We start from the raw sequence: 9,939 nt of genomic DNA on the forward strand, positions 1-9,939 counted from the left end.
TTAAGAATATCGTTCAAAGACAAATTTTTAATTGTAAGAAAACCGTTGAAAGAGAAATTTCTAATTGTAAAATGACTGAAGAACCTACAATGGCAACACCCGAGGAAGCTGCTCAAAACGAATGTATTCACGCCGAAGTAGCTGAGTTGGTAAAGCGTTATGTTTCAGGTTCTAGGTCCGAGAGGCTCCAGGTTTGAACCTTGGCTTTAGCATTGATACAAAAGAAGAAAAAAACTAAAAAAGGTAAAAACTAGAAAAAAACTAAAAAGAATATATATATATATATATATATTTATATATATCATCTTTTCCACAAAAATAATAATTTAGTACTTCTGCTTAAAAACAGCAATCGAATTGATGCCTCCTGATACGCAACTATCAACAAAGTGGCAATCGTTGTGGCCGGTGATCAGTTCTTACCTCGAGATAATGTTCTTTATAGGCGAAACAATCAGTTGACAAGAATTGCTTAAACTCATCGATGCTACGATGCCCTACAATATCCTGACGAATATAAATGACGCCCGGGACACTCAAATAGAAATCACAGACTGGGACACCGGGACACAAATGACGACGGGGACACAGGGAATATAAATGACGACCCGGACACAGGGACACAACTACAACGGGGACGCCGGGGGGCACAGGGGGATATATAAATGACGACGGCAACAAAGGAAATGATTAATTAGCAATCACCATCAACAAAGCTCAAGGGCAATCAATAGAATCATGAGGTATAGATCTGAATACGGATTGTTTTCCCATGGACCATTATGCGTTGCATGTTCAAGAGTCGGTAAACCTGACAATCTATTTATATGCACAGACGATGGGACAGCAAAGAATGTTGTATATTCGCAAGTTTTACGTAGTTAAAAACATATATATATATATATATATATATATATATATATATATATATATATATATATATATATATATATATATACTAGCTGTTGGGGTGGCGCTTCGCGCCACCCCAACACCTAGTTGGTGGGGGCGCTTCGCGCCCCCCCCCCAAGCCCCCCCGCGCGCGTAAGTCGTTACGCGCCATATTAGTTACGCGCCATATTAGTTACGCGCCATTGTAGTTGTGTCCCTGTGTCCCACCTGTGAATATAGATAGATTTATATATGTGTTTCAAACTACGTAAAAATTGCGAATATACAACATTCTTGGCTTTCCCATTGTCTGTCCATATACAAAGCCGTATGTACTAATAATGACGTCATATGCAAACGTTCTTTTTACAAACAAACAAACATGCATACACACAACTCGTTTTTATATAGATAGATAGATAGATAGATACAATACAAATTAACTACGTAAAACTTGTGAATATACAACAGTCTGTTCCGAAATACAACTAACTTCGTAAAACTTGAGAATATACAACATTCTTCGCTGTCCAATTCTCGCTGCATATAAATAGATTGTCAGGTTTACCGACCCTCGAACATGCAACGTACAATTGTCCATGGGAAAAACAATCAGTATTAAGATCAATACCACATTTTTCTAATGATTGACCTTGAGCTGTGTTAATGGTGATTGCAAATGCTAATCGAATTGGGAATTGCAATCTTTTAAATTGAAAAGGCAGATCTGTTGGAATCATGGGAATGCGAGGAATAAGAACAGCCTCACCCTCAAAAGGCCCTGTCAGGATTGTGGCCTCTATTAGGTTTTCCATTGTTTTTTTTACGGCAAGTCGAGTGCCATTGCAAAGCTTTGGTGGGTTTATGTTACGTAACAATATTATTGGTACGCCTATTTTTAGTTGTAGCACGTGTGGTGGAAACCCTGAAAGATCTATGGAATTTAAAAATTCAGATGGATAATTAACCGCTTCATTTGGTTCCAAAACTGTGTCGACTGACTTGTAAAGGACTGCCTGGTCTTGAATCTTGGTCAAAACAATATTGTTGATTTCGTGGACGTCTATATTCTTGGGTGCGAGAATCGCTCTTTCACTTAGCCATTTATTATTTTTATAATTTTTTAGAATATTCGGAAATATATTTTCAATCAATTCATTTTTGGACGTCACTAAATTACAGAAATCAGCAGGTAGTTGTATACGTCCTGAAATTGAGTCTACTGGGAGCTTTCCGTTTCCCATTGCTAGCAATTGATCTGAAAATGTTTGACCAGAGTCATCGTTTTGCAATCGGACACGCATATTTGTAGTTAATTTTAATGTTTTTACGTGTGCCCATAAATTAGAATTTTTCAGGCAAGCATTCATTTCGTCTGCAGGAGTTGATCTAGGTATTATAGGTAATGTTTGCCTGAAATCTCCTGCAAGCAATATTAATGTGCTGCCAAAGGGTTTCGAATTCCCTCTTAAATCTTTCAAGCATTGATCCAGAGCCTCGAGCGATTTTTTGTGTGCCATTGTGCACTCATCCCAAATAATAAGTTTGCATTGCTGCAATACTTTACCCATCCCAGATGATTTGGAAATATTGCACGTGGGAGTTTCTGTAGAATGCAAGTTCAGAGGCAATTTCAAAGCGGAATGAGCAGTTCTTCCACCAGGCAGCAATGTTGCGGCTATTCCGGACGACGCAATTGCCAACGCTATATCATTTTTAGATCGAATTGATGCCAGAATCAGTTTTATCACAAACGTTTTACCAGTACCTCCTGGCGCATCCAAAAAGAAAATTTCTCCAACGTTGTTATCGACACAATGCATTATCGTATCATAAATGTCTTTTTGTTCCGACGTTAACTTGGAAATGTTATTTTGTACATACGACAATAGATCACTCGTACTGTAACTTTGTTCACGATCCAATTCTACACATGTCGAAACAGCAGCGATACGGTTAGGTGAAGGCATTCCCAAACCCTGAAGAGGTTTGTTTGCCATACTTATGCAAATATCTTCTATAACAACTAAAGTGTAGTTATAAATTTCTGGTGTAAAATCAAAAGTCATGTCTGACGTCTCTAACTGTTTTCGATGAAGTATATCTTCGGACATTTTTGACTTATATTTTTCCCATAACTCTGTAGGAGCTGATGGAGAGCAAGTTGTTAAAATGATGCCAAACAATGCACGAATTTGACTTGGGGTTGACGTTTCGCACGCGTCATTGATGCAGTTATCCCAGTGTTGGTCATTCTCCAATAAATTCAGAGCTTGGCATGCACTACGGTAAGTGTCATGTATAGTACCATTTACAGTCCTCAAATACTCAAAGGATGTCGGACCGGGTACATTCACCAAAAGCAGGCGTAGAAAGAAGCATTCATGTTGATTGGGGTGAACGGTGTAGAGTCTTCCTATCGTGGTATCTTTGAAGATGGTAGGTTGGCCGTCGACTGACTTACCCTGTTTTCGACGTTCAAATACTTTATTTTTAGTATTCCACGTGTAATACGAAGGCACTTCAGTATACAGCAGTTTTTTCGCAAAAGAATCATTTTTGCAAAGCGAAAAAAAAGCTGTTAATGTTGTATCCGGTGGATTCAGGGCTCTTTGTTGCACGTTGGTTTCCGTGAAATAAACACGTTGACCATTCTGTAAATGTACCGCTAAGTGAACAACAGCTGGACTACGTTCATGTATCGGAAATGAAAGAATTCGCCAAACAGCTTCATTACTGCTTATGTATCTTCCAGCCTGATATTCTACGATTTCATCGAAATCTTTGATTTCGGACTGCAAGCCAAAAACTGCCATGTCACTGCCTTTGTTGACGTATTTACATATATATTTTATTGCCTTTACGGAGTTACAGTATTCAACGTTTATATGTGCATTAAATGTTTTGGATAATAAAGGGGAATATGGAACAACCCACTGGTTATCTACTTCGATGGTGGTACCGTTACGCTTCTTTATTATTGCTGTTTTACCGCCATCTTCAGTAGATCTTCTTCTATATTGTGGGTAACCATCATTGCCAGTAATTGTTGTGGGTACTAAAAGTCGAGGATATTGCTTTGTGCACCTTCCTTTGGCCATGCATGGTGAATTTTCGTTCAGTGCACCGCAAGGTCCATGTATCATATTTTTTACAATAATATCATGTAACCCCTTATCGACATTTTTATCAGGTATTTCAGCGGAAATCACATCATCAATTTCGTTTGAAGTAATTTTTTTATGTAGCCAGATTAGTATATGTGCGTGTGGCAAACCTCGTTTTTGCCATTCCACTGAGTACATCCAGCATCGCACTGACCCAAACACTTCATGTTTTACAAGGTAGTTTATCAGTGATTTCAACTTTTGCCGGAAGACACGTGCCGTAATGTCATGCCTATGAACCGCCGATTGTCCTTGAAGTAAAAGCTGCAGTATCTCGTCCCAAGATTGATTACATGTAAATGTAATAAATAAATCTGGACGACCATAGAGACGAACATACGCAATAGCATCTTGAGCATATTCATGCATATGACGTGGACTGCCAGCATATGACGAAGGTAAAATTGTTAATCTTCCAACGTTTGTGGTATTACCGTCATTTATAACTGCATCTCGCAAATGAATGTATTGTTCAGAGCGGAGCTTGGTCTGATTCAGGCGGATATATAGCAAACGTTCTGATTCAATTTTTGCATACATATCCACGACAAATTGGTGAAACAATTCACGGCATTTTAAAATATAATTTTCTTCATCCTGCCGAATCATTAGTCTATAGGAATAATAATGCATTGCACTGCATTTCTTATTCATTTCTTTGTTAGTGGCTGGATTCATCAATTTAATATTAAAGTGATAGCCGTCGGCTCCATCCCAAAAAATGATAGGATATTGTAGGGCATCGTAGCATCGATGAGTTTCAGCAATTCTTAACAACTGGGCGTTTCGCTTATGTAGAATAATATCTCGAGGTAAAAACTGATCACCGACCATAACGATTGCCACTTCGTCGATAGTCGGAGCATTGTATCTACGCACATGTTGGCCAGGAGGCGTTTTGTCAGCGGAAATAACAATTTTATGAGTATCAGTAGGCATCAAATCGATGGCTGTTTTGAACAGACGCACTAAATTATTATTTTCGTGGAAAAGATGTTGCAATTGGGAAACGATTGTCCTTTCAACGTTGGGAGAAATTTCGCAACGTGCATTCAATTCAGAATTTCTATCACTGATGAAGTACAATTGTAAAAATTTATGATTCTCGCCTAATAATGGTAGAAGGGACCCTGCTTTATGATAAATTTGCCCTTTTACTTTAAAAGTAGACATAAATTGATCTGGATTTTCGATTTGGGCTCCAAACGACGTCATTTGGAAACATGAGTTGTATTGTCTGATTTTTGACAAAAAACGCTTAGATTCTGACGTAGTTCCAGTAAGGAAAGTCTTCAATGGCTCTGGTGGTGCAGCCAATAGAGGAAGTTTAACTTTTCCTGAGGCGCAACACATTCCCATTGTTTCACCATTGAATTTCAAGGCCTTGCAATAGGGACAAATTTTGGACATTGTCCCGATTTGAACACAGCTACTCAAGCTATAATCATCGACTGGGTTGTACCTGAATGCCAGGCGATAACTTTCAGATTGCTCTGATTCCTCGGCACGCTTTCTTTTCTTACTTTCTCTATCAGCAGCAAGCCTGATTTCCTGCTGGTCTTTTGATTCCTCGGCACGCTTTCTTTTCTTACTTTCTCTATCAGCAGCAAGCCTGATTTCTTGCTGTTCTTGTAATTCCTCGGCCCGCCTTCTTTTTTCACATTCTGTTTTAGCAGCAAGTCTGCTTCTGCGTTGCTCTGGTAGTTCCTCGGCATGCTTTCTTTTTTCACTTTCTCTTTTAGCAGCAAGTCTGCTTTCGCGTTGCTCTGGTAGTTCCTCGGCATGCTTTCTTTTTTCACATTCTCTTTTAGCAGCAAGTCTGCTTCTGCGTTGCTCTGGTAGTTCCTCGGCATGCTTTCTTTTTTCACATTCTCTTTTAGCAGCAAGTCTGCTTCTGCGTTGCTCTGGTAGTTCCTCGGCATGCTTTCTTTTTTCACTTTCTCTTTTAGCAGCAAGTCTGCTTTCGCGTTGCTCTGGTAGTTCCTCGGCATGCTTTCTTTTTTCACATTCTCTTTTAGCAGCAAGTCTGCTTCTGCGTTGCTCTGGTAGTTCCTCGGCATGCTTTCTTTTTTCACATTCTCTTTTAGCAGCAAGTCTGCTTCTGCGTTGCTCTGGTAGTTCCTCGGCATGCTTTCTTTTTTCACTTTCTCTTTTAGCAGCAAGTCTGCTTTCGCGTTGCTCTGGTAGTTCCTCGGCACGCTTTCTTTTCTGACTTTCTCTATCACCAGCAAGTTTTCTGGCATAGACTCTTTGAGCATCTTCATCAGTCATTATAAACTTAAGCATTAATAGAATTCTACACGAACATCCGTCTTATATAACTTGAATGACGTCACGCCTTCAAAGCAAAAATGATGCCTTCAAAGCAAAAATGATGGCAGCTAATTTCATGACGTCAGCCGAAACATGACGGCGAACATATGTCTTATATAACTTGAATGACGTCACCTTCAAAGCAAAAATGACGGCAACTAATTTCATGACGTCAGCCGAAACATGACGTCACCTGACACATCCATCCACACATCCATCCACACATCCACAGACAGACAACTTATTTTTATATATATAGATATATCTATATATATAAAAATAAGTTGTCTGTCCGTTACGCCAGATTATATCTTCTATATATATAAAAGAAAACAAACTAGAATGCAAAAACTGGAAATTGCATAAATATTTCGAAATATTTTGACAATAGATTAAAGTAATTCGAAAAAGAAAAATGGTAAAAAACTAAAAAAAAACTAAAAAGAAAAAACTAAAAAAAAATTAAAAATTAAAAAAATTAAAAAAAGAAAAAACCTAAAAAGAAAAAGCGTAAAAAAATAAAAAAGATAAAAAACTAAAAAAAAACTAAAAAAGCTAAAAAACTAAAAAAAGAAAAAACTAAAAAAAAACTGGGAATTGCACAAATATTTCAATATATTTTGAAAATAGATTAAAGTAATTCGAAAACCTTAAAACAGATACCCCAATTTTGATGTTTAATTTAAATTGTTGGAGCTTTAGCATGCTTGGCACGTAAAGATTTTTCCAAGTGTCAATGTTAGAATGAACATTGAGAAATTGAAGAAAACAAATCAATAAAAAGAAGAAACTAAAAAAAGAAAAAACTAAAAAAGAAAAAAAAAACTAAAGAAGAAACTGTATCTATATATATAAAAATCTATATATATAAAAATAAGTTGTCTGTCTTTTATGTCTGTTACACTATGTCTGTTACGCCAGATTATATCTTATCTATATATATATAAATAAGTTGTCTGTGTGTGGATCTGTGGATGGATCAGGTGACGTCATGTTTCGGCTGACGTCATGAAATTAGTTGCCATCATTTTTGCTTTGACGATGCTTAGTATATTGTAAAACACATTAATTTGGTTAATAATATACCATTTAAAACACCAAAATGAACATGCTGGAGTAGTCACTCGGTGAGAGAGGGTGTCAGAACGGAGAATGAAGGTCCCAGGTTCAAATCCTGGTTAGGCTAAAAAAGGTAAAAAACTAAAAACTAAAAAAAACTGAAAAAACTAAAAAAAGGCAAAAACTACAAAAAAAAACTAAAAACTGATAAAAAAAAATAAAAAAGCTAAAAAACTAAAAAAACTAAAAAAACTAAAAAACTAAAAAAACTAAAAACTAAAAAAAAAACTTAAAAAAAGGAAAAAACTGAAAAATAGAAGAGAATAAGAAAACTAATAAAATTAAGAATAAAATAAAAAAAATAAAAAGATGAAAACTTAAAAAAAGTAAAAAGAAAAAACGAAAAAAAACTAAAAAAGCTTAAAAAAAAAGGCAAAAACCAACAAAAAACTAAAAAGAAAAAAAGGAAAAAAAAACTAAAAAAAACTAAAAGCTAAAAAAAAAACTTAAAAAAAAGGTAAAAACTGAAAAATAGAAGAGAAAAAGTAAACTAATAAAATTAAGAATAAAAATTAAAAAAAATAAAAAAGATAAAAACTAAAAAAAAAAGTAAAAAGAAAACACGAAAAAAACTAAAAAAGCTAAAAAAAGGTAAAAACCAATAAAAAAGAAAAAAAAGGAAAAAAACTAAAAAAAATTTTCATCTAAAAAACTAAAAAAAACTAAAAAAGGTAAAAACTAAAAGAACTAAAAAAGAAAAAAAAACTAAAAAAAGGAAAAAAACTGAAAAATAAAGGAGAAAAAGAAAACTAAAAAAATATAAATAAAAATAAAAAAACTAAAAAGATAAAAACTTAAAAAAAAACTAAAAAGAAAAAAGAAAAAAACTAAAAAACCTAAAAAAAGGTCAAAACCAATAAAAAAAAACTAAAAGGGGAACACTGGGACACAAATGACGACCGGGATACTGGGAATATAAATGACGACCGGGACACAGGGAATGTTCAATTAGCAATCACCATCAACAAAGCTCAAGGGCAATCATTAGAGTCATGAGGTATAGATCTGAATATGGATTGTTTTTCCCATGGACAATTATATGTTGCATGTTCAAGAGTCGGTAAACCTGACAATCTAAATAAATGACGACACTCAAAGAGAAAGCGACCGGGACAAAAGGAATGTTCGATTAGCAATCAACAAAGCACCGGGACACAGGGAGTATAAATGACGACGACCGGGACACAGGGACATAACTACAAAGGGGACGCCGGGGTGCACAGGGGGATATATAAATGACGATGGCGACTCAGGGAATGGTTGATTAGCAATCACCATCAACAAAGCTCAATGGCAATCATTAGAATCATGAGGTATAGATCTGAATACGGATTGTTTTCCCATGGACCATTATATGTTGCATGTTCAAGAGTCGGTAAACCTGACAATCTATTTATATGCACAGACAATGGGACAGCAAAGAATGTTGTATATTCGCAAGTTTTACGTAGTTAAAAACATATATATATATATATATATATATATATATATATATATATATATATATATATATATATATATATATACTAGCTGTTGGGGTGGCGCTTCGCGCCACCCCAACACCTAGTTGGTGGGGGCGCTTCGCGCCCCCCCCAAGCCCCCCCGCGCGCGTAAGTCGTTACGCGCCATAATAGTTACGCGCCATTGTAGTTGTGTCCCTATGTCCCACCTGTGAATATAGATATATATATATATATATGGTTTTAACTACGTAAAACTTGCGAATATACAACATTCTTTGCTGTCCCATTGTCTTTGCATATAAATAGATTGTCAGGTTATCCCCCTGTTTCCCCCGGTGTCCCCGTTGTAGTTGTGTCCCTGTGTCCCGGTCGTCATTTATATTCCCTGTGTCCCGGGTCCCGGTCATCATTTGTATCCCGGTGTCCCGGTCTGTATATACATTCGTTTTTTAGTTTTGTTTTTCTCCTTTATTTTTTTCCTTTTTTTTTCTTTTTTAGCTTATTTAGATTTTTAGATTTTTTAGTTTTTTTTATTAGTTTTTAGTTTTTATTTCTTTTTAGTTTTTTTGTCCCGGTCGTCATTTATATCCCCCTGTTTCCCCCGGTGTCCCCGTTGTAGTTGTGTCCCTGTGTCCCGGTCGTTATTTATATTCCCTGTGTCCCGGTCGTCATTTGTATCCCGGTGTACCGGTCTGTATATACATTCGTTTTTTAGTTTTGTTTTTCTCCTTTATTTTTTTCCTTTTTTTTTCTTTTTTAGTTTATTTAGATTTTTAGATTTTTTAGTTTTTTTATTAGTTTTTAGTTTTTTTTTCTTTTTAGTTTTTTTGTAGTTTTTACCTTCTTTTTAGTTTTGTTAATTTTTTTTTTTACTTGTGTCCTGGTCGTCATTTATACTCCCTATGTCCCGGTGCTTTGTTGATTGCTAATCGAACATTCCTTTTGTCCTGGTCGCTTTCTCTTTGAGTGTCGTCATTTATTTTTTT

At 35.8% G+C, this 9,939-nt stretch overlaps 1 protein-coding gene across 1 annotated transcript in view; it reads left to right on the forward strand.

The window, feature by feature from the left end:
• Positions 1-9,939, forward strand: part of LOC136035767 (exportin-T-like) — a 77,506-nt gene that overhangs the window by 54,927 nt on the left and 12,640 nt on the right. The window lies entirely within an intron of this gene.

This window comes from Artemia franciscana, chromosome 14 (assembly GCF_032884065.1).
Source record: "Artemia franciscana chromosome 14, ASM3288406v1, whole genome shotgun sequence".
NCBI lineage: Eukaryota > Metazoa > Arthropoda > Branchiopoda > Anostraca > Artemiidae > Artemia > Artemia franciscana.